General features: G+C 44.8%; 1 protein-coding gene and 2 long non-coding RNA genes across 16 annotated transcripts in view; 1 reads left to right on the plus strand and 2 right to left on the minus strand.

The window, feature by feature from the left end:
- Window positions 1–25,608, plus strand: part of Pard3 (par-3 family cell polarity regulator) — a 548,906-nt gene that overhangs the window by 370,330 nt on the left and 152,968 nt on the right. The gene's annotated exons all lie outside the window — the stretch shown is intronic.
- LOC115486907 lies at window positions 1,162–7,575 on the minus strand. Its single transcript, XR_003947489.1, has 2 exons — window positions 7,378–7,575; window positions 1,162–1,533 (listed from the first exon to the last, which is right to left on the minus strand). It is a non-coding gene; the product is annotated as an uncharacterized LOC115486907 (long non-coding RNA).
- Window positions 9,037–20,987, minus strand: Gm9909. 2 transcript variants are annotated; one of them, XR_003947491.1, is made up of 3 exons: window positions 15,134–20,987; window positions 14,606–14,702; window positions 9,037–12,989 (listed from the first exon to the last, which is right to left on the minus strand). It is a non-coding gene; the product is annotated as a predicted gene 9909 (long non-coding RNA). The 2 variants fall into 2 exon arrangements; XR_003947490.1 differs by having other exon boundaries at window positions 9,037–9,543; window positions 12,894–12,989; window positions 14,606–20,987.

The raw sequence follows: 25,608 nt of genomic DNA on the forward strand, positions 1-25,608 counted from the left end.
GGTGGAGAAGGGCATACTCAGAGGAGTGTGTCTTAGTCAGGGTTTGTATTCCTGCACAAGTAGGGGAGGAAAAGTTTATTCAGCTTATACTTCCACACTGCTGCTCATCACCAAAGGAAGTCAGGGTAGGAATTCACACAGGGCAGGAACCTGGAGGCAGGAGCTGATGCAGAGGCTATGGAGGAATGCTGCTTACTGGGTTGCTTCCCGTAGCTTGCTCAGCTTGCCTTCTTATAGAACCCAGGACCACCAGTCCAGGAATGGCACCACCCACAATGAGTAGGGCCCTCCCCTCTTTGATCACCAATTGAGAAAATGCCTTACAGCTGCATCTCATGGCGGCCTTTCCTCCAGGGAGGCTCCTTTCTCTGTGATAACTCCAGCTTGTGTCAAGCTGATACACAAAACCAGCCAGTGCAGAGTGTTTGTAGGAAGAGACGCAAGGCCCAGTGTTCTGTGTCCATGTGGTGAAGCACAACTGTCCTCTGCTTAGGGAGAAACTGGCTGCCCTGTAAGAAGCTGTAACTCTACATCTCTCCATCATTCATGCTCCTGGAAGTCTACTGAGATGTTAGAGCTGTATGTACTGATAAGACATGGGCATGAAGATGGAACTCCTTCAGAAAAGTCTTACCTGGAGTCAGTCTGGATGGGAAAGGTCCTAATTCCTCACTGCTTCTATGGGGATGTACCTCCCCCAACTCACCCTGGAAGACCCTTTGAAAAACTAGTAATGCCTGGAGTTTTAGGGCACAGGTCTAATTGCCAGGTATATTAAAGGGGCCAGTTTCACACTGATGAAATTAGATGGTGACTTGTGTATTCTTCTTGAGATTTAAGGACTGAAGTTAAAACACGAAAATACAGAGCTAGGGTGTTGGCTAAGTTGATAGATTGTCTACCCGGTATACACAAGACCCTGGGTGTGATCCCTAGCACTTCATACACTGTGTATGGTGGTGCATGTTTGTAATTCCAGGATTCAGGTATTACAGGCAAGAAGAGCAGGTCAACCTTGCCTCCGTAGTAGTGAGTTCAAAACTAGCCTGAGATACATGAGACCCTGTCTCAAAAGATAAAATACAAAACAAAACAGAACTGCCCCTGTAAACAAAACACAGTGACACCTTAACATGGAAAGAAAGAACGAGAAGAGAAACATTTTTCATTCTTGTCTTTTTATTGCTCATTTGTTTTTATCGTCCCCATGACAGAGAATAACCTGCTTTCATAATTGCCCAAACCTGATAGGTTTTGTCAAACTAAGTTCTGAATCTGCAAATCCCAAGGGCAATGTAGTATGTATATGCCGCTTTTAATTCAATCCAGAGTAGGGTTTTCTGTTTCTTAACCCTGGAAACTCAGTATCAGATTGACCTGTTAGCAATGGTGACTGATCTGTATTTTCCAAGTGTCCTTCTTATTAGAACATTGAAATGGAGTCCTCTAACACCCATGGGGCAGATGGCTCCACAGCTGCCTGCATGTAGAGGTGAGGTGATCCGGAGCTGGCAGCCACTGTCCTATGCAGACCTACAGTGTGGGGTGAATATAAATGTCCACGTGAGGAAGACGACACCTGCTTTGTCCTCTCTATAAAGCAAACCAGTTTTTAAAAGGATTTTTTTTTTGACAGTTCCGAGCTGCTAAGTCAATTTCTATCCTAGACTCTGTAGAAAATGGAATCTTTTCCCTGCAATTGACGTGAAAATTGAAGGCTAGTGACTATTCACTTTCTAATAATGCAGGGTAAATAAATGCTATCACACCGCTGAAAGATGTACTAGAGACAGGCTCTGCAGCTTCCCCATCAGTGTGGCGCTTTTATCTGTGCCATTGGAGGCTCTGTATCTTTTACATTTAATGTGATAGATCAAGCAGACCTTATTCCAAAATGTGTTTTTATCTATCAAGCCACAGATTAATATACAAAGTAATTGTTTAGTCTTCTCAAGGGACTTTTAAGGAAGTGTCTGGAAGCCCCGATGTCCTACATAACTGGGTAGCTTATGGCTTTCTTCTGGTGTATGTTTAATAATTGCTTATTTAGAAACAGAAGGTTGAGTTTCCCCTCGTAGTTGAACAGCTGTGAGACCTGCTCTTGGCCTTCACGCTTGAGTTTTGTGGTGTTCTGGGGTCCTGCACATGCTTTCAGTGGTGTGGAGGGTTTTGGAGCCACTCAGGCCCTTGATGGCCTCCTCCAGGCCCTGTAACTAATGTTTCCTTCTTCACCCTGCATCTTCCCCGGCTGATTACCCACACTGTCCTGTATCCTACGACCATCCTCTATCATGGAGAAGAATCCCTCAGCTCTACCTCCCCTCCAACGCCTTCTTTTTCCTTCTCGTCACAGCAAACTCTTTGCTGTCTCCATTTTCATACACGCCCCTGCCGGTCTTATGTAGATCAGGCTAGACTCTAACTTCCTTCCTGTGTAGTCAACAAGAGTGACCTTGAATATCTGATCTTCCTGCAGCACCTCCTGAGTGCTGGGGTGATGGGTGTGTACCACCACACCCCGTTTATGTGGTGCTGGGAGCTGAGCCAGAGCCTTGTGCATGTCAGGCATCCTCCTGAATGAACCATATTTTGAACCATTCCCCTTTTCCCTTGAACCCTTTCACTAAGTCTCCCTCTGGTCCTGCTCTGCAAAGCTCTCCAGCAGTCTCCATTCTGATGCTTTCACTCTTCCAAGCCTATGCTGGGCCCATGGGCTTGCTGTCTGCTCTGTTCGCTTTACTGCCTAATCCTGTGCCATCTAGTCCTCTAGTGCTGGGGTTCTGCAGGACCTGTCCTCTCTCCCCTTCTCTTACATTTTTGGTTTTGAGACTCGCCTTTAAGGGCTGAGCCATCTCTCCAGCCCCTTTCTTCCCTTCTCTATTCTGTTTTCTTCCTCATTTTCAGTAGCATAGAGAGTAGATGTTATCTGGAACAGAGCCTTCAGGTTCCCAGGCTAAGGAGAGGACTCCCAAGTTTATACCTTTAATTGAGGCACCTGCTTTGAGCTCTGGATGGGCAGTACTCTCTTTGACATTTATGCTTGGGTATGGGCTGGTGGCTGCAAGACTCTGGTCTCTGTTTGCCCCCAGAGCTGTATATCTGCCTCTTCCCTTTGCATGGCTCTCTTCTTCTCTTGATTAGCTCCAAAGCGTTGGGACAACTCTTAATAGCAGTCCTTATATCAAACAGTAGGCTTGTGAATATGTAGAACCTTGTTCTAGCCCCAGTCTATTAACCTGAGGATTCACATCTTGTGTGGGTCCCACTGTGGCCACAGAAGGCAGCTTGTCAATGACTAGAGTCAAAAATGGAGGCTGCAAGAAGGTATCTATGGGGCAACTTTTGGAGTTGACTGGGGAGTGGAAGTAGAAGGCCTGAGTATTTTTGATCTTTTGGCCCATGCCTGCAGCATGTACCCTTGCTGGTTTGAACAATGCCCATTACAGGTGGAAGCTAGAAACTGTAGTAAGTCCATCAGCAAACACTCTGGCTTTCCACATCACCCTGTTCCCCACCCCCAACCCCAGAGCATCACCTGATCTGTGATGCTAATCTTTCCTCTTCTACATCCCTGAAGGCCATCTATTACTGGCCTCTTCCTCTCTGACATCACCTAGCACCAGAACCTCTTCTTTCTATCTTTCTAACCCCCTACCTGAATATCCTTCCCACCTACACACACACACACACACACACACACACACACACACACACACAGATGGCTTCACTGTTAAATCTGTGGTATTTTTGCTTTACAGGGTGGTGGATCTAAAACTGCAAACTGCACTCAGCTACATTGACACTTCCTGCCACACTTCTTGTTACAGTGTCTCTTTTCTCCTTTCCACTGGCTGGTGCCTATGAGTAACTGCTTCCTTGGGTTAAAGTTGACAATGGCAGAGAATGTTAGATTCTTCACCTGCCTTGAGGAAGGACAAGGGTGAAGCCTTGGCCGACTGGTACACAGTACCCAGGAATTCTAACAGAAGTTAACTGAGCATAACTCCTTTCTCGACTTCCACCTTTGTGCTTACGGTTTCTTCTACAGCCTTTGGGGCAGCTCTACCCAGTTCTCTGGGACTGTTCAGAGTGCCTGACCTCTGAACAGCCTCTCCTCAGAGCAGCCATCAAACATTCCCCCAGAAGCCAGTATAAACATACCCCTGGTTCCTGGATCATTAACTGTAAGTGGAGTTTTACACCCTAAGCCATAAAGGGTAGCCTTCTAAGCAGGACTTTGCAGATCCAGGTGCTGGCAGAATTCAGTCACTAGCATCAGAACCACACTAAGCAAGATGGCACTCCCTACTGCATTCCTGAGCTGATCTGTATCACCTGGCACTCCTTGACCTCAGGATGATGGCCTTGGGAGCACCTTCCTTTAGCTGGCTTTCCAAAATTCCCTTTTTCATGTATCTCGTTCTCTGGCCAGTGTTCCTAGCTACTTCCTAGAAACCTACACCCTTGTCCTTTCTCATACGGGTCAACTTCTTTTAAACCTAGACAGTGGCAGCAAGTATTGAGCAACCCAGACCAGTGTAGTAAGCAGTAGACGGGTAATCGAGACACTCTTGTCTGAAGGAACCATGCATTTGTGGCAATGCCAGTGCCACCTTTGGAAGAGCATCCCATTGTTCACATCTGCCTTGCACATGTGTGTCCTGGCACTAAGCAGATATCCTACAGGGTATTTCCACTTTATGTAACATGTTGCATGTCTGTTACATGTTATGATAGATGTTTTCTTCTGTGTCCAGCCTTGCACAGAAGGTATCTAAGCCATGTGCATTCCCACATGTTGGGCTATTCATAGCACCCAGGTCTTAGGCTGTATGCTCCAGTGGTGATGGATTCAAGCATGATGTAATGCTACAGTTGCCACATGAGGGTGTTGCTAAGATTCAAAGCATCAGATTCAGAAAATGAGGTAGGATCCTTCCCTCAAGCCAAGCACCCTCAAAGGGTGTGAGCAGCCACTGCGGCTTATGTCAGCATCAGGTATTTTTCTCCCTGGATGGCAATTCACACATGCAGGCACACATGTGCCTTGACAACAGGGGGTGCTCTGGAGCTGTTACAGTCTCCTGCAGGGCAACCTGTAATGCACATGCTGCCGCTGTGTGAACTCAGCTGGGACCTAACCCACTCCTGCAGCTCAGAATCTTCAGGCACTCCTAAATGAGGTGTGGTTTGACAGGGCGATGACAGCCACACCTCCTTACCCTCTCTTTCCATAATATTTATAATATTTATATTGTGATTAACTGCTCCCCACCCCCAGGCTCTCTATCTCTCCTTATGTAACTATTTTCTGTCTTTGCAAAAGAAAACTAAGGGGATCCAGGGATGTGGCTCTGTGGGCCCACACTGTATCGATTGAGCATACATGTAGACCTATTACTGGGAGTGGAGGGCGGGGGTGGGGTGGGGATGAAGGCTGAAGGATAGGAAGGTCAAAGTCACCCTACACTACAGGACCCCCCCTTATCTCAGGAAGAGAAAGATGACATCATATTCTTGGTCTCCATAGTAACAGATGGGCTGGGCTGAGTGGACTGCGAACACCTGTCCTCCTGTCATTCCTTCTACTCATTGCTCGTTTCTGTTTGGTGACAGCACTGCTCCTGGGTCCTGTTTCTGGCTTTGTAGGGCACATGCAGGCCATGACTTCTTTACGGGAAGAACTTTCCTTGGGCAGCCTGCTGCAGCTGGCATTTAGCGGCCATTGCCTGCTGAAACTGGTGTACATCTGCTGAGAACATTATTTTCCCTAACCCATGTAATCCTCGCCATAATCCTAGAAGGTGCTATTTTTAGCTGCATTTTATGGGTAGAGAGACTAACAACACCGGGGCTCAATAAGTGACTTAACTTGCCAAATCACTCTGTGAAGTGGGGGTGGTGCACACTGAAATCCAGCCAGGTGCCAAGCTGGCCAGCCATTTTGTCTCTTTTGGGGACCATGCTGCCGGACCTGTGCATGGGCCACAGCTGCGGTGAAATCCACCCCAACGCTATTGTGTGTGCTGCCAAAGCAAGTGTTCCTGTTCTAGCTCTGAGCTACAGGAGTTTGTGCCCTTTGGTCCTGACCAGTTTCGTTTCTGCCTGATTTCCTCACTGTTTTCTCTCTATGCCTCCGAGCTCTTTTGTTATCCCCAAGTTATTCTTTTCTTTCCTCCCCCACCCAGCCCTTTTCTGGGATAGAACCCAAGGCTTCCTGCTCGCTAGGCAAGCACTCTGCTGTTTGCTTACACTTCCCCAGCCCATCCTCCAAAACTGAGCATAAGGCTCTTGTTACTGAATCAAACATACCTCCTCTCCTAAGTGACTGTCCTTCATGTGATGACAGAATCCCTTCACCAACACTGACGGTAAGCACAGCCTGCTCATTCTCTTCCTACTGTTCAGGATAGTCCCACAGAGCTCTGGTGCCAGTCACAATGCTACCAGCCATTTACCCCATTCCTTACGTGCACTTTCCTGCACCTCAGACCGTTCTCCACCTCTTCTGTTCTTCGCTCTCGAAACAAGTATACAGTCATCCTTGCCTGCTGCTCAGAACCTGTCTGCACTCCTTCCCCCAGGGATAATTCTACCTTGGCTGTCTCTGCCTGCCCACCTGATGCTGACTGTGCAGAAGAGCATGTTGCTCCTCTCAGGCTCCGCCCACGACAAGCTGCTGTACTCAGCACGTCTCCTGCTGAGGTTCTCTCTGGAATCTTCAAGCCTCACCTTTAGGGTCCAGGGAGGTGGCTAAGTGCTGGAGCATTTTTTTCTACCATGTATGAGGTCCTGGTTCTGTGTCTAGCCACTGTCTGTTTATTCGGCAACTCTTAGCCATTCCCTATCCTCATAACTGGTGGGAACCACATCTCAAGGTGAACTTTTAAACCTCAAGAATTTCACTTTTTTTTTTTTTTAATTCCAGAGGGTGGGGAGTAGTTTTTATGCTTAGTTCTGGAATAGCCCTGAGTCTGGCAGGCACCTTCTCCACCACTGGACTACATGCTCCAAAGCCTTTTTCCTGTTTTGCAATTACAGATGATGTCATCTTTCTCTCTCGGAGGGTTGATTCTGATATAGTTACTTATAAGAAAACAATCATGGGTGCTAGTAGACTGAAATTGTCCTCGTTTTGTTGTTGTTTGTTAGTCTAAGGCAGGGCTTCTATAGCCCAGCTGTCTTGAAACTTACTATGTAACCACTATGTAACCTAGGACTTTGACCTTCAGAGCCTGCTGCTTCCATCTGGGAGTACTAAGAGACAGGCATGTCCCAACCAACAAACCAGGTTCTCTTCAGGGCTGACGATAAGCCCCTGGGCTTGGCCCTGCTAGGAAAGCCCCTCCCAGCAGAGACACATCCCCACCCGTTCACCTGTGAAGCGTTCCCTGGGCAATACAGCAGCTCCTGGACATTGATTGGAGTGTGGTGGCAAAGTAGAAGTTGTCACGTCTGCAATCCTGCCACTGAGCCGCCCTGGCTGTAATGAAGGAAGGTTGATCACTCTCTGGCCAGGCTTGGTTTGGCATGCCCTCCCTAGGGGTGTGGACTTGCAAATGAGCAGCCAAACCACTGAGCAGCTGCCTGTCAGCACTTACAGTTAAAAATTAACTTTGACTGCTCCTCTGGGCAGTCCCTGCTGAAGCTCACCCACAGTGAAGGAAGTTGGTATGACCCAACTGGGTACTGTCCCCAAGTGTGGCCCAACCCAGTACTGTCCCCAAGTTCCTGTTGCTGAATCTCTCAGTGCCTCATGCAGGAGACAGCCACTGAAGGGGGTGCCTTCTATCCCTTGACACATCTAAGCTCTACTTTTTTCCCACCCTGTCAGCTGTACTCTTAAGACCACTTGTACATTAACACAGTCACTCGAGTGCGTAAAATCCAACCCTCTGACAAAAAGCCTCCAGGCAGAAAAAGAAACCGTTTCGCCCTCATCTGTCGATAACGGATTCTGATGCAGAGCTGGCGAATGTGGGTTTTTTCCCAAACCTAGGCCTAGCATCCATGATGACTTTAATAACTGTGAGATACGCTTTCATCAGCAGTTAGAGCAGGGCCACCACTGTTTGATGCCTGGTGCTGACCTCATGATGAGTGGGCTCCACCCCAGTGGACTTCGTGAAAGGGTAGTCTGGATTTTGTCCTGGGAACTTCATGCTGAAGGGTCTAGCCTAGGCTAGCAAGTTTGTCTACATTCAGAAAATGACTTAGGAACTGAATAGAGTGCTTTGCTTTAAGCATCCTCTTTAGTACTGAGTATGCTCAGGTTTGCTGACCATCGTATATATAACCCACACATGATACCCCAAATAAATTTCTCAAAGGCTCATACACATCCCCTTTGCGGCCCCCTGGTCATGCTAGAGATGCATTAATAGTGGAAAGTAGAGTGCATGGTGGAATCCGCCCTCAGTGTTTAGCTCTGCACACCAATCCCTGGGTATTACTTTTCTACCACACACATGGTCCAGAATCACAAGCCACTCACTGTTTCTAATCAGAGGTTAGGTGGACACCGGCCACTGCTGCTGTTGCTATTATTCCTAACTCATTTCGTTTTGTTGTTTGTTTGGTTTTGAGACGGTATCTCATACCGATTATCCCAGGAACGGCGGCAGTAGCCCAATTATAGGGTTCAGGATGTGAAGGGCTCATTTTTAAGTAGAGTATTCCCCAAGGTACAACTTGCTGGAACAGCACATTAGGGGTAAATCTTGCTGACTGTGGTTTGTGTCTTACCTGAACAGAGAGAGGAGTTATGGTGAGGTTACTGAGTTTCTTTTTATCATGTGCTTCGAGCTAGTGTCTTCCATACATAGCCTTCCCAGAGGTTTGTTCGGTGAGAGTCAAAATCAGTACCTGCCTCTAAACTTTCTTCATATTTCCCTCACTGAGAAGGTCCTAAGTCAAAAATAGTGGGCGTCATCAAAGCACCAGCTTTGTTTATTCTCTCTTTCCCTCCCTCCCTTCCTCCTCCCTTTCCCCCACCCTCATCCCTCTTCCTACCTCCTCCCTTCTCCCTCCTCCTTTCTACCCATCCCTTTTCTTCTCTTTCCCTTTTACTTTTGCAGTGGTTGGGATCAAACACCAGGCTTTGTACATGCCAGGCAGGCACTTTATCAACAGACCTACATTCCAGTTGACTTTTAAGAGTTTATTCACTTGAAATTGTTTTTTTATAATGTACTACCATCTACCATGACCTCACCTGTGATCTCAATATCTTTTATTTCCAGAGTCCCTGCTATTCAGACTCAAGAGGAAATAAAATAAAAAACAAAAAGTAGCCATAATTTTTATTGAGGAAACGTGTAATTCTTTATTTTAGATCTGATTTTTAAGATTTTGCTTTTATTTTTATTCATATGGCATGGGCAGGGGTGGTGTATGGCAAGTGGAGAAAGTGTGTCTGATCTTCTGGAGCTGGGTTGAAGGTAGTTGTGATCTCATGAGAGCTGAATTCAAGTCTTCTGAAAGAGCAGTGCGTACTCTTAGCCAGCAAGCCATCTCCGTTCCCATGTTCTGCAGGTGTGAGTTCTGTAAGAAGTAACGCTTCTGTAAGCGGCATTCTGCTTTGTTTCCATATAGCACAAGTAACCAGGAAAAGGGCTTTCTTCCCTGAGAAGCATCTCTGTCCTTCTAGCCACATGGGCAATGTACAGCAAATAACTACGGAGGAAGCACAGCTGATGTTGTATCAGATGTTGACTTTCAACCCTCCTGCTTCCACTTCTCAAGTGCTAGAATGGGTCTGCACCACTTCACCTGGTTACGTGCAGTGCTGGGGATCGAACTGAGGGTTTTGTGCATGCTAGGCAAGCACTCTACCAACTGAGCTATATTCCCAGCCCATATTCTGTTATTTTCAAATTGCAGTAAAATATGCAGAGTATAATGTTTACTAGCTTGACCATTTTGGGGTAGAGTTCAGGGACATTACATCATGCACCTTCTATCCCCAGAGCTCTGTCATCTTACACAACTGTCATTCTGAGCCTATTAAGCAAGGGTCCTCTCTTCTCCCATCCTCTCTGCGGATCTGACCTCTCTAAGTTCCTCACAGGAAGGGCATCACCCAGCAATAGTAGCCCCATCCCAATTGATGTCACGTGATATGATGTTTCCAGGATTTTTTTTTTAAATCTGTATTTACCATGTGTCAGAATTTCCCTCTTTTCAAGTCTGAGTAGCATTCCATAGCATGAGCACACTCTTTTGTTAACTGTTCATCTGTCTCTCTACACTCTGCAGCTTTGGCTGCTGCTGATGTAAATGAATGTCTGTCCATACATTTCTGTTCTCAATGCTATCATACTGTTACAACTCCAGCCATCTCCTTAGTGTTGTTAGCGGTAACAAGAGTGAAGTAAGAAGCTATGTCAGCCTCTTCTAAGGCTCTTTTCTGTCTCAATCACTGATCTTTGAAGTTGAAATCACAGCAATGATGTACATAGCTAATATTCGTCGAGTGCTTAGCAGTGTTCCTTTCTTGTAGCCCTGACAATAAACCTGATAGGAAGCCTGCATCTTACCAGAAAAGTAGTTGAGGCTCAAACCAATCAAACTAGTTCCCTTTAGTCACATCTGTTCCTTATAATAGAGCAAGCTAGACAGGAGAACCCAGGATGCTGGCTCCAGAGCTAATAAGGTTTTGTTTCTTTTGCATTTTATGCACGTACCTGGTGCATGCACCTCTGTATGTGTTTGTGTGCAGGTGTGCATGTTGTTGAGCCCAGCAGCTTACCTCAGGTGTTCTCTTCAGTTGCTCTCCAGTTTCGATTTATGGAATAGAATATCTTTTGGGTTTGAGCACACAGATTTAACTAAAATGTCTGGCCAGTAAGATCCAGGGATTCTACTGTCCCCACTTCTCCAGTTCTGGGTTTACAGGTGTGCAGTGAAGGTGTGTATATATATGCCTTGGGAATCCAAACTCAGGTCTTCATGCCTCTATAGCAAGAAAATATCCACTGAACCATCTCTCCAGCCTCAGGGTCTGTGCTTCTGCTGACCGATATCTAACTCATAGAATGCCGGAAAATTATTGCTGAAATTCCTTACATGGAGGAGGCATAGACATCCACCCCATTGACGTTCACCGTGGAGCACCAGTGAGTTTATCAGGCAAGAGCATAAATGAAGGTTATTCATAGGACTACCAGTGATCTCTGCTCCTCAGAAGGACCAGTCTTCACTCAGCAGGGATGGTGGCGTTCGCTACTCTCTCCTCTAAGTCCCCTAGGCCCTGAGGGCATGTAAAATTGGGGCAGAATTGCATGCAGCTGACTAGGAGAGAGATACTGGATACTGAGGATTCCCATAACCCTCTTCACCCTTTCTATGTGAGTAGCTGGGATGATCTTTGGTGATCAGACCTCATTAAACTTCTGAGAATGATGGCTATTTGGCTTGGTGACAGTCCTGTGCTACAGAAGTCTAGCCCTGTCTGGATGGAACAAATTTCCTTGCTCAACCAGATCCTGACTCTAATAGAAGGAAGAGGATAGTGAATATATTGGACCAGCAGTTGGCAGAGCTATTTTGGCCCTTGCTGTGGACACTCCCTCTATAAGCCCCATTTTTAAAGTCAGATGGCCACAAGGACTTAAAATTGCATGCGCTATGTTGCTGGGCTGCCACCCACCACCACCCACTCCATGGTGGCACAAAGACCAAAGCCATGCCATTTTGGTTTACCTATCCCCCTGTTAGAAGCCATCTAGAAAAGGATAAGATGTGCCAGTGAACTTTGTGGAGATAGTACATTGTTTTGCATGGACTGCAGTGGGTGAGCTTTGAGATGTAGGGTCCTTAGAGACTTCATCCCAGGATTGCTTCTTGCTGCTGATATGCCTTTTCCTGTCACCATGACATAGTCTAATGATTCCTGGGGATCAACCCATTCTGTTGAGTAAATTTCTGCAAATCAATATGAAGATGAACTTTCATGAATTAATGCTGTCTAGGTGAATTAATTACATTAAAACATTCCTGATTTGACTCAAATAATTTTAAGAAGAAAATTTAAGGACATGGTTTTTTTTAGTTGTTTTGCCAAAAAGATATAATAAAGTTAGAATGAAGAATAGAAAGGCTGCATAATAAGGAATACAATGAGCTTTCATAAATTACACCAAGAACAGATATAGGGTTGGGACAAATTTGTGATCAAGGAAAGCATTCATTCTAGGTCAGGTCCAAGGATGAGGCCATAGGTGTGTGCTGTGATAAAGCAAGGCCACGTGAATCTGTTGCTTTGAACTTATAGTGAGTTTATAGAGTGAAACACTGCTTTGAACTTTCTATGGATATCTTTCTGTAATTCCCCCTTTGCATAACATTTTATCTCTGAGGTAATTTTATAAAGAACTTTTGTCCAAGAAGGTATAAGAAGGCCAGAGAGAAGGAATAAAGTGTGGCATCTGGGGCTCAGTTTCATTCAACAAATGTATTATGTATCTGTCTGTCGATTTGTATGTAGGTACCTTTGTATGTCTATAAGTATGCATGTGCACTTGTGCAGTTGATGAGACAGGTGGTCAGGCCTGACCACAGTGTGAGTGTGTGTGTGCATGTTATTTGTGTAAATGATTTTCTTTCTTTCCTTCTCTTTTCTCTCCAGTTCATGGAGAAGTACTGAGCTCCAAGCCTCTTGCCTGACCACCCAGGGGCCTTTGAGCCAAAGAGAAAAGAGTTAAACCTTTTTTTCTTAATCCCTTGCTGCTATCAGCTGGAGTTAGTTACCAGAAGCCAGAGGCTTTTGGTCTTAGAATAGCAGACTGTTGAAAATAGAGAAAATGTATTCAAAGTAAGCTATTTTAGCCCCAGCAATTGCTGCTATTGCCCCTGTAATCACCAACACCACTCTTCACTGCCTGCCTCAGTACCTGGATGCTGTGGCTGGCCTGCAGCAGTCACAAGTGGCAGAGAGCTTTATGTCCACTACTAAGGAGATGCTGTGTCTTCCAGGAAGAAAGGAGCTCCTGCAGAAGGAAGCAGATGTGACTACTCTTAAGAGAAACAATGTGTATTTGTAAGAGTGATTATTTCGGTTAGTGGTGTGCTACATCCTTTAAATTGCTTTTAGTATTTGCTATACCTCCCCTCCCCTTTTTGAGAGAAGATATCATGTAGCTTAGTCTAGCTGTAACTTGCTATGTAGCCAGGGATATCCTCAAACTTGCTCTTCTCTCCACCTTCCAAGTGCTGAGGTTGCAAATGTGAGCTGCCACATCCAGTTTAAACAGTGTTGGTATTGAACACAGGGTTTCCTGCATGGTAGGTAAGCCCTCTGTCCATTGAACCACCTCCTCTGCTGTAGCTGCCACTATTGAATAGTTAGTGTATATATCACAGAAGTAACCTGTGATTCTCCCAAATGATGCACAAGCTCTTAATCATAGTGTTCTAGTGTTTTCTGTACTAACTCTGGTGTTTCCCTGAAGAGGCACCAAATTCTTGTTCTAGCAGGTTGGGTCATGCTGAGTGTTGCTAACACTCCACCATACTAGATTTTTTCTTCTAGGATGGGTGGCCAACAGTACCCAAGCAGACTATCTTTCCAGGAAGTGGCTTCCAGTTTAAGTCTTAGAAGCAGTCCAGAAACAGAGAGCCCTTTTGCGGGGGGAGGTGTGGGTGGGTGGGATGGATGAAGATCAAAGATTTACCACAGTCCTTTGAATCTTACCTTCTTATACTTTGTAAATAGTGGTACAGTCTTGGCCCTGTTTATCTTACACAGCAAGTGATTCTCAGACCCTGGCATTGCCCTGTTTGTGGTAGGTGTCACTGTCTGGTGTTTGGTAGTTGGCACAGAGAAGCAGAGCTACTAAAATCTAGTAATTAATGCTGAACAGGCCACCAAACTCTCTAGGTTGCAAAAGAGACTCCGAAGTGCAAAGGTCATTTAGATGTCCTACTTGTTCAGAGAAGACTTGTAATTGCTACACTGCTATTCAGATGTTTGCCATCCACTTTTGTGAGGTGACTTCCAAGGCCATCTCTAGCAGCAGATTCCAGGAATACTGTGTGTTAAGGAATCCCAGGCTGTGCATTTTTTGGAGGTTGCCCAAGGATCATAATTTTATTACGTAAGTATTTTGCAGTATAGTAAATTTAACACTGACATAGTTTATTTTTTGAGACCCAGAAGATAGCCTACTGAATGAAGCACAAGGGGATCTAAGTCTGATCCTCTTGTTTGTTTGTTTGTTTGTTTGTTTGTTTGTTTGAGACAGGGTTTCTCTGTATAGCTCTGGCTGTCCTGGAACTCACTCTGTAGAACAGGCTGGTCTCGAACTCAGAAATCTACCTGCCTCTGCCTCCCAAGTGCTGGGATTAAAGGCGTGTGTCCCCACTGCCTGGCAGTCTGACCCCTTTTATTTGTTTGTTTGTTTGTTTGTTTGTTTGTTTCTTGAGACAGAGTTTCTCTGTGTAGTCTTTGCTGTTGTGGAATTCACTCTGTAGACTAGGCTGTACTCTCATAGATCTGCCTGCCTTGGCCTCCTGAGTGCTGGGATTAATGTTTTATGCCACCACTGCCCAGCTAGGGTATTTTGTTTGTTTTGTTTTGTTTTTGAAAAGCACTATGGTTACTCACATTTGAGTTTGTAATCTCAGTACTGCAGGGACTCACAGAGCCAGAGCTGACTGGCCAACCAGCGTAGCTTAATCAAATTCCAAGCTAGTGAGAGACCCTGTCAAAATCAAGATGTATATCACCAGACGTCAAGGTTGATTTCTGGACTCTACACACACACACACACACACACACACACACACACACACACATCCACCTGACTACACACCACACACACACACACACACACCACACACCACACCACATACCACACACACACACACACACACACACACACACCACACCACACCCCACACCACACACACACATACACACACCCCACACCACACACCACACACACACACACACACACCACACCACACACCACACCATATACCACACCACATACCACACACACACACACACACATACACACACACCACACCACACCCCACACCACACACACACACACACACACACACACACACACATACACACACACACACACCGTGTTTTAATATAATGTTAGCGTAATGGTGAAAGACCTACTTTTGAACTCTGATGCTTGAGTCCACATGTAAACCTAATTGGTCAGAGGTTGGAGGTCCCCATACTTGGAGTGCGCCATTGTCAGGCACACAGAGCAGCACTTGGCAAGGCTTATCTTCATTTCATTTCTTCCTTCTCATTTCTTCGTTCACGCTTCATGTCAAGAGCCAGATGGAAAGCATGCATGGGAGCTTGGGAAGAAGTTACTGAGCTGCCTGTTGGTCCATGAGGCGAATTGTTGGAGTCTTCTTATCCTTCTGGCTTATTTGTTCCTGAACATTGTCTCCCATGTAGACTTTCTGGGCGTTTCCACTACGGAAGCTATCTGGGTACTGTCTTCCTATGAGGTTCCTATACAGGCTGCTCTCAGTAAACATAGGCTTGCTCACACCCTGTGGTTATCATACACTCATTAAGTCCAAGCTGTGTCTCCAGTTTCAGACAGGGACAACCAAGCGATGACTCAATGCCGAGGCAGTAGTAATGGTGGCTGGGCCTCTTGATGATGTGGACAGGTCATAGTGCCTGGTCACAGAGCATCCTTCTTGCTTATGAGTGCTAGTGAGGTACTCTGGTATCTGAGAGCACACATAGGGTTAAGGTGAGAGGAGTTCTTTCACTGTTCAGATACACACATTCTCTGTTTAAGCACTTACTGAACTATGAGTTTGACATTCTAAGTATAAGCAGGGCATGTGGGTTGGAGGAGGGCTAGTAAACAACTCTCCTTGATCTGACCCCTTGTAACTCCAAGCCTGAAGCCTGCCAGGACTGGGAGCTTCACCAACAGCTGGATACTTAAACAGTTGCATCATGACACCCTGTGCTGTGCACCCTGGGAGGTGAAGCCACATCATGAAGCAGTCAGCAACCTTGGCTGGAAAAAAATCCACTGTTGTCATTTGGTATCGCCCTTCAGTTTCTGATCATGCTAAATACCCAGCATCCTAGAGCTAAAAGGATAGCTTACACAAAAATGCAAAGTGTGGGATCCTCTGTTCCTTGAGAGGATGGTGTGTTGGGGAGACAGTGGGTGTTGGGGAGACAGTGGGAGACAGTCGCTGCTGACCTCTCTGGGTTCTCAGAATAAAGTATGGCCTCTCGCCTTGTTCTCTGAGCAGTCTATCAGCCTTCAAAGCCTCAGCCCTTTCAAGTCTGGTTTGACTATGCAAATCAATCTAAAGATAAAACTGTGATCACCTGCACCACACCTCCTAATTTACTGTGTAAGGAGCATCCTGGAAGAAGTGTGAATCAACAGAAAAAAGTGCTGACTGATGTGGAACTTCACAGATAATGAGATCTTTAGGGAAGTTTCTGTTTTCTAAGTTCCCAAAGATAAACCCAGAAGTCCAAGATTTACCAAAAAAAAAAAAAAAAAAAACCCAAAAAACCAACAACAAAAAAACCCTTCAACAGCTCCTATTATGTTTCTTTGTGGCATTTGTAAACATGCAAGGTAGGAAAGTGTTAGTGGAGGGAATCCCAGCAGCTGTAGCTGATGGGTCCCTGCATGTCAGTAGAAAAGACATATAGTCTGCCTCAAAATGTGAATTTAGTTGAGGATATTTCATTTCGACAGCAAATGTCTCCATATCGTGAGCTTTTGAGACTTTTGGTGTTTTCAACCATAGTACCTATTCATTTGAGTATTCCTAGGCACATTCTGTTCCAATAGAATGAGGTACATTCTTCAATTTGTGTGTGTTTTTGAGTGTGTGTGTGTGTGTGTGTGTGTTTTTGAGTGTGTGTGTGTGTGTGTGTGAGAGAGAGTGCACGCAAATATTATGAGCACTAGTCCCTGGAGAGGAGGGAGGAGGGTAAGATCCAGCTCCATCCTTTTACCCTTGTGTCCAAAGAGTGTGATATCTTCAACAACAGAGTTTTATCTTGAGATTCAGGGGACAATCAAGAGAAATGTCAACAGGTGCTATGAAGGGGGAAATGGAAAATTAAGGGAAAAATCGGAGGAGAGATGTAAGAAGAAGAAATAACTGACACTAATCCATAGGGCAACTATTTTATAATCTTGCTTAAAAGTGTACAATACGTGTGTGTGTGTGTGTGTGTGTGTGTGTGTGTATACATATAGCTTAAATGGAATCATGCCATGTAGGGTAATAATGCAACCACAAAGAGACATAGACTAACAAAATTTCCCAGTTCCAGGCATGCAAAGCCTCTCTTTGAATTGTTGGTCAAGGGAGACGAAGAGGCTCCTCCAAACAATGTTATATTTCTCTTGGGGATGGGGGTGGGGCTGCCTCGGGGCAGTAGCATGGGCTGTACAGTCTAAGGCTGAAGGGTAACCATGGAAACCAGATGCAGGGTGTGATTATTTGCCTCTGACCTGGCAAAGTGTTGGGTTTGACAAAAGAAGCTTAATAGAAACACTCAAATTGACCCTTCTCATCACTCGGCTGCCTCGAACTCAATCAGGGCCTCATTATTATCAGCGTGGTGCGAGCAAAGGCAGCCGCGATCATAGTTTTTCATAATCACTCCTTGAGCCAAATGTAATTTGCAATTTGTGGTATTGTATTATGAAACAATAATGCATTAAAATGAACAGACCAAGAATTAGGAGCATGGCAATGCCGAAGGAACCCAGGGAAGGAGCCGGGAGAGAGAGGCAACCTCCGAATCACGCCAAGTGGACGTGACAAGTGTTGTCACCGAAGGGAGCATTTAGCAAAATCAGTATCCTGCTTTGTTTTCCTGTGTTTAAGTATATGGGAAAGTGTGTGTATGTGTTCCTATGTGCACATTATCATAAAGTTTGGTGTACTTAGAGGAGAAACAAAGTGTAATTTGCATATCATTTGCATTTAGATGGTAGAGGTTATAGGGTTAGCATGGCTTAATTGCTGGTATGGAATGATATAAAAAAAAAAAACTAAGGTGTAACAAGCCTTATAAACACCTGGTATGGAGCAGCAATTACTACTTGACCTCCTTTTACAAGGAGTCCTAGAGACCATGTCTTGTTTTTTGTGAGCTAAGGGCTGGGCTTCAGCCTTATGACCAACGTCAACCTCATCAGAACCTGTGTAAAGTCGCCTATGATGTTTGAGTTATTGATGCATTTGTCTCATGTCTGGAAGGTTTGTCTTCTGTGCCTTGTCTCCACTTACATCTTTATGTCTTTACCCCCCACTTTTATGTAGCATATATATGTGCATTTATGAGTGTGTGTGTGTGTACATGTGCATGTGTGTGTTTCCTCAAGATATTTTATTCTCAGGTCAGAATTGATCCTGGGCTGACTTTCCAACTCTACCCCTGATATTTTCAGACTTTCTAGAGTAGCTTTACTATTTCCTTGCTCCACGCCCATCTATGGTTTCTGAAGCATTGAGTACGTGTACAGGGATATATCCCAGTACAGAGGCTGTAGCAGGATGGCATGCCCTCATAGGGACATTTAGTAGGACTCTGGAAAAGGAAATGACTTGCATGAAGGGCGTATCGCACATCTAAGGCTATGACAGCTTGGTTACATAGAAACTGGATTTTTTTTTCCTTTTAAAGAAAGTCACTTATTTTTCTCTGCATGCCAAGCAGCACACATTTAGTTTATTAAACCAATCAGACCGGTGCTGATGAGAACTGTACACAATCAAAAATAATGGCTCTGGAGTTTGTGAATGTGCCTGTAAAGAGCACCCCTGCGACACTCCATCACTGGGGAGCCACACCCATCTTACAAAGGCTCTGTCAAGTTGTCTCTCCTGCCTTTTCTCTCAGCCTTGCTCCTCATTGCTGTTGATTGCTGGTGCCTTTTCACTTTCCAATGGGAGCTTTCTGCTTTCCATAATCAGCCCCCTCTTCCCTGATTCCCCCCCCTCTCTAATTCCACAATCCACCGCTGAGCAAATCAGCCGCTTTCATAGTAGCGCGATTTCTCAAAATGTCACAAAACCGCACAATCATGACAAGAAGGACAGATTACAAATGACCCCCACCCCCATTTCTCTCTTGTAAAGCAGACTGAGCTACAGGGAGTATAGGTGGAGAACGTGAACATTGTGTCTCCCAATGAATTTGTGCTTCTCAATCCTTGAAGTTGCTCCCTCTAACCCCGGGACTGATCTTTGACAAGCCTTTGACAGTATTTGCATATGCCAGACTGAACTTTTAACTTTTGGCCCGCCATTGAAAATAGAAACGTTGGCAACGCCCTTTGAGTGGCTGCATGCAATTTTTATAATCCTCTTTAGTGAGTAGCGCCAGTTCTTGACCTGGCCTACAGACTCCTAGACAAGTCCTATTAGGGACCCCTGTCCCAAGGTCATAATATTATCAACAGTACAGGATTGTGACATGTGTAGCGTGTGCAATACTAGTGAGTATAAGTGTTTTATGCATGTTAGTGTGTGCATGTGTGTGTAAGCAGGTGGTCACTTTCTGGTTTATGAGACAAGGTCTCTCACTGGGATTAAGGCTTACCAATATTGCTAGCAATCCACAGAACTGGTCCCATCCCTGTCTCCTCAGTCTTGGGATTAGAGTTGCAGACCAGGATGTGGGTGTGCTAGGGCTTGAACTCAGGTCATCATGCTTGCACAAGATGCCATTTACCTATGAAGCTATTTTCCCAACCTTCTCTTATGCACTTAAACAAGGCACAAATCGGTTGTCTGCTCTGTACGTACCAGCCTGGAGGCTGTCTTGGGTTCCTCACACATTGGAGGCTGGGGCTGGGGTGAGAGAACATTGGGTGATACAACTCTCCTGCTGTCCATAGATTCCTCTGGGCTCCCTGCTCAGGGTCTCTCCTGTGGGAACAATAAATAGCACTTCCACAAGTTGATGTGGGAACCATTCAGATAAATGCAATGTAAGAACTCAGTAAATTCCAGTTAGATATAATTACATAATCAAATGAACATCATCAGGAGCTAATTGTGTGTCTACTTAGGAAGTGCACACACAGTGAGCTGTGATCAGAAGCTAGAATTTTATTTTCTCTTGGGAGTGTTCAGGTTCAGACTCACGGAGATATCCTAAACTAGCCATTAGGTCATCTATCTCTAGTGCCAGCCTCCAGTGGGACTTTGAGCAGCTCCCGAGGATCTTGAGCCTCAGTTTCTTATTCTGTCAAGTGATGTCTGGACTGGGAGATGAATCTTTCAATTTCCGGAGACCAATGAGCATCTGTCTGCAGTGAATAAGAATGCAAAAGATAATCTACAAAGATATGACTAGAGTTTTGTTTGCTTTTGTGGTTTAAAATAAAATCTAGAGTGGTTGGGCTTTTTAAACAAAAGTAAGTTCACAGTTCTGTTCAAGACTACAAGGGCGTATCAGTCACTTTTCTCATTCCCGTGTGTGATGGTTTATATGTGCTTGGACCAAGGAGTGGCACTATTAGGAGGTGTGGCCTTGTTGGAGTAGGTGTGTCTCTGTGGGTGTGGGCTAGAAGAACAGTGGCTTCCAGGCAGCTAAGATCCTAGCAGCCTTCAGATCAAGATGTAGAACTCTCAGCTCCTCCTGTACCATACCTGCCTGGATGCTGCCATGTTCCCACCTCAATGATACTGGACTGAACCTCTGAATCTGTAAGCCAGCCCCAATTAAGTGTTGTCCTTCTTAAGACTTGCCTTGGTCATGGTATCTGTTCGCAGCAGTAAAACCTTAACTAAGACACTGTAATAAAACCCCTGGCAAAGGCAGGTTATAGAAGGAAGGATTGTGGTTCACAGTTCATGGTGGCAGGTCTGAGAGGCGGCTTGCCAAGCATTTCACACTCAAACCCCATCAAAGTAGTAAATTAAAGGAAGCTGATGCATCTAGAACGTAGAAACATACACTAATAGCACCAGAATCAACGGAAAATGGTTTGCTAGAGCAACTGAAGGCTTCAGCCAATCTAGAGCAATGATAATGGGAGCCAATATTTTGATTTGACTGGGTAAACCTGTGCTCTGTATCCCTCGGGACTAGGCTGGGTCTGCATTTTGATGTCTGCAGTCTTCTCCTGGATTACTAGGCAGCTGATATAGCTGAAGGGTCTTTGGGCAATTGGCAGCATTGTCACTGTCAACAGTGGCCAAAGGCGGCACACATTGCTGGCTTGAAGCCATCCAAGACAAAGGAAGGCTCTAGAAAGAAGAAATGAATCCTCAGACAAAGGAAATGATAAAAAAATGACTCATACTAAACCAAAGATCTGGACATGGTGAGCAGGATACAGGATCGAAACTTTCTAATGGGGCCAGGTTGAATGTGCCAGTCCTGGGTGCGGAGGCCAAATAAGTAAAAGACACAGTTAAGACCTCTTTCACAGGCGTACAGCATCATTTATTCTAAACCTACATATTTCCTGAGGTAAATAGTCAGACATATATCATGGCAAAAAGTCCTCCTGAGTCAACAGGGCCCTAGTAATTAGCAGTGAGAAATACCACACTTCAATGACATTTCACTCGGCTTATTTGAAGAAAATATAAATTTAAAACTCATTCTTCAAAGGCTAGGAGATAATTGGTTCTCGAGATCCTGTTTTTATATTTGGCAGCATGTTTTTTTTACGAGTTCCTTTTAATTGTTTTATGTTTTAAAACACTGTTTGGGGGGAGGGGAGGCCCATTCATCACCACCAATGGGTGTTTTTATTTTATCTAGAGCAGAACATGCTTTTTTTTTTTTAAATCATTCAGCATGCTTTTACTAAAGACTTCTAAATTTAGTAGCAGTAGAACTATCATGGTTTAAATGGCAAGCTATTTCAGCTGTATTTATACCGCTTTCCTGGTCATTTGCTAGCAGGGAGAACGTAGCAGGTGCTAACTGTTAGTGGTGGTTCTTTATGTATAGACGTGGCAGTTAGTTCATCCATTTGGGGTCTTTTTACTTGCTTTGAGATGTTCTGCTCATGGCCAAAGGCACGCCAGCCTCCTCCCACCTGTCTCCCGTAGCCACTCTCAGGTGGCCTGGCTTGTGTTGTGGATCTCAGATCCATTGTAGAGTTGGTCTGAGATGGGTGTGACACTGGAAAGTGGATATCTGTCAGTCATCCATCCTCGGCTTATAAAGAAGACTATAAATGCAACTAAGTTTTTTCCCCCGAGTTGTCGGTTTAATAGTAGAATGTTTCTATAGCATGCACCAGACCTAGGTGTGAAAACACACACAGATCAATAAATCTCAGTTTTCTCCAATAGGATTTACTCAATGCACCGACCTACATGATCTCCTCAGTGGGAGTGACCTGAATCACCATGACAACCGTGTGTCATTTGAGGACATTTACTAACTGAAAATGAAATGGCTGTCATCATTTACCTTTATAGCTTTCTAATTATTAGTAAATGCAATATGTTAATATTTATTTGAACTTGAGTGAGTGAGTGTGTGTGTGTGTGTGTGTGTGTGTGTGCGCGCTTGTAGGTGATGGTCAAAGAACAACCTTTGGTAGCATTCCCTAAAGGAGTCTCTTCACTTTTTTTTTTTTTTTAAAGTTGGTCTCTTATTGGGGCTTGAGGCTCAACAATTAGACTAGGCTTCCCAACCAGCAAGTCCCAGTAATCCAGCACTGGGATCATAGTGTATATCTCTACATACAACCTTTATACATAGTATTTGGAATTGAACTCAGTCCTTCATTCTTGCTAGACAAGTACTTTACTAACTAAGCCAGCCCCTTCACAGCCCCTGAGCATAGACTTTTCCGGAAATCCCTTTTATACACGCAGCTGCCGCTGAGATGCACAATTTTCATTCAGGATGACTTGAGACACTCAGCATGTCTAGCCTCATTCCATATGCTGGGTCTTGGCTATGCCTCCCTCTCACTCCTCAGCTACAGGCAGTCCCCCTCCCTGCCCTGTGTGTGTCACTGGATAGATAGCCCCATTTTCCAGGTGATAGGCTGAACTTTGGAATGACAATGATTTTCTGTACATCTACATATCCTAGTATTTCTGTGTATTGCCCTCTCTGCCCCAAAACATGCCTGACTTAGGCCACAGCATCTGTCTGACAGTCGCCCCCTTTAGGACTCAGCTTCTAACAGTGTAACTGTTATTATCAGATGCTACCCAGCGCCACTCTTGGATTTGTGGCCCTTGTGATTCCTCAAAGACAATCATCGTACCTTGCCTCAGGGCCCTTGTGGAAGTTTTCCCCTTGTGTTCTGTTTTATATTGAGACAAGATTTTATGTGTAGCAGGATAGCATCTTACTCATTATGAAGCTAAGGATGACCTTGAACTCCTGACCCTTCTGGCAATACCTTCTGGGATTGCAGGTGTGTGCCACCATGCTTAGTTTGTGGGCTGCTAGGGATGGAGCCCCAGGCACAATAGTTAAAGCATTTGACCAACTTGAGTCTCAGCCTCAGCCTGTATTGCTGATGCTTCCCAGCATGGCACACTGATCTGTTCTCAATGTCACCTTCTCAGGAAGCCATCTTTAACTCTCTAAAGTAAAACTCCAGCTCACTCTGTCATGATTCTTTGTGTGCTCCCGTGCCTACTTCATCCTGCTGCTACCTAAATACCGGCTAGAAAAGAATCTCCGTGGTGCCAATAGTGGCATGGAGTGTTTTCTGTTCTGCGTGTAGATAAGTCAGCTCTCATGCAAGGAGATACTCAATAATGCTGGTGAATGACTGAATATTATGCTTGAGATGATGTTCCCTTGAGTGTTTTTATGTTTGCTGTTTGGTTCATTCATTCTATAAATCATAACTTTATAATGTCTAACTCCCAGGCTCTGTGTGTGTGTACACACGAGCATGATTTTACATAGACATAGCTATGTGTTTTATATATATTAGTTTTAAAGTCCCAGTGCGTATTTTATCCCCTCTGAAAAGTGAGCAGATCCTAGATTTAATCAATTTCATGAAGACATTTTCTTCCCTTCCTCCCCTTTCCAGTTGAATTTACTGTCTAGTTTCTAAATAAGATCAAATGTCAAGGACACATTTGATGTATAGAATTAACTTGTAACTAGTCTTCCTTATTTCGTCACATTAGAATATATAATGTGAATGGGGATGACAACATGTGAGATTTTCCTAGCATAATATTGTGATGATAATTTCCTAGTTTATAAAACCCTTTGGCAAACACGGTGTATCTTAATTACTGTCTGAGGTCTGTACTGGATACTTCATGTTCAGCCTAGTGTTTAAAATGAGATTTATCCTTATAAGAAATGACCTGTGCCAGTAACCAACCCGTGACTTGAAACCTTTTTCTCTTATCTGTCAACTGTGCAAATAAGCCTTTGCTCTTTTCTTTCTGACGTGAGTTTGACTGTAGACTGCATTCCTGGCTCCTCTCTGAGCTGGCAGCATTACAGAGGGAATCATATACCCTCTCAGACAACACCTGAGAAACTCCCCTGATCTAGGTAAAACCAGGTCCTTGGCTTTGATGCAGAAGAGAATTTCAGGACAAGCTGGCATGAAGCAGTGTTAGAATTTCTCAGTAAGCAGGAAGGTGTTCAGAGAAAGAATATGGTACAACTAAAAGCATGTGTATAGACTTCTCAAGAATCACGGTTCATTAAAGATACTTTAAACAAGTATCTTAAGCATCTTGAGTCACAGGGACTAAGAGAAAGAGAGTTGCTCAGGGAAAGAATAAGACATACCCAAGTCTAGTTAGTAGAGGGTTCTCCAGGGACAGTCTCCCTTCAAGAGTCCCAGTGGTCACTGTATACAGGATTGTTGGAGATTCTGGGAATTTTGCTGCTCAGGAGATTTCTTAGGAACCCTCTCTTCCTCTAACTCTGTTTCTTATTTTATAACTGAGACTGCAGGATGGCTCCAGAGGTAGCAGGGATGTAACTGCAATCTGTTAAGGTTGTAAGGGGGTATAGGATAGGCCCTGTCACTGTCATGGGGTTTGTGGTGAGAATCCTGAAAAATGACAGGTTTGTAGCTGAAAGCAAGAAAGACCTTCAGGAAATGTTACTGATGCTCAATTCTCGATTCTCCACTGGCTAGAGGCTTCAACCATGCCAGGATGAGGGGTTTTCCTTCCCATGTCGGTCATTTTCCCTCTTTTTGCCCTGGATGACCTCTCCCGATAGAAGGACTCAGTCACTCACACCCCTCTTTTATTAATGAGAAATTCTTTGTGCAGCTATGTGCCTGCACTTTCTTCTCTGAGACAGCTGGTGACTTGACAATCCTCGTGCATGTATCTGATTGGAGACCTCGGAAGGCAAGCATCATGGGGCACGTGGACTTTTTATAGAGGAGAATAGCCGCAGGAAGATGAGTCTGTATGAAGCTGGACCGTCTGGGATATGTTGGATGCCAGCATAGACTAGAGTGGCATTTTCTTAAAGAGCCCTGGGGTTGGCATCTTTCTTCAGCAGTACATAGACCGAGGCCAGATTGCATTGCACACTCCTTGTGTTTGGTTTTGATCAGGTGTGGACTTCTAAGCCAAAGGCATCCTCCTATCCGGCCACTGCTCGCTGGACTGAGGAGAACATTTTGGTGAAGATTCCCC

Source organism: Mus musculus, chromosome 8 (assembly GCF_000001635.26).
Source record: "Mus musculus strain C57BL/6J chromosome 8, GRCm38.p6 C57BL/6J".
Lineage (NCBI taxonomy): Eukaryota > Metazoa > Chordata > Mammalia > Rodentia > Muridae > Mus > Mus musculus.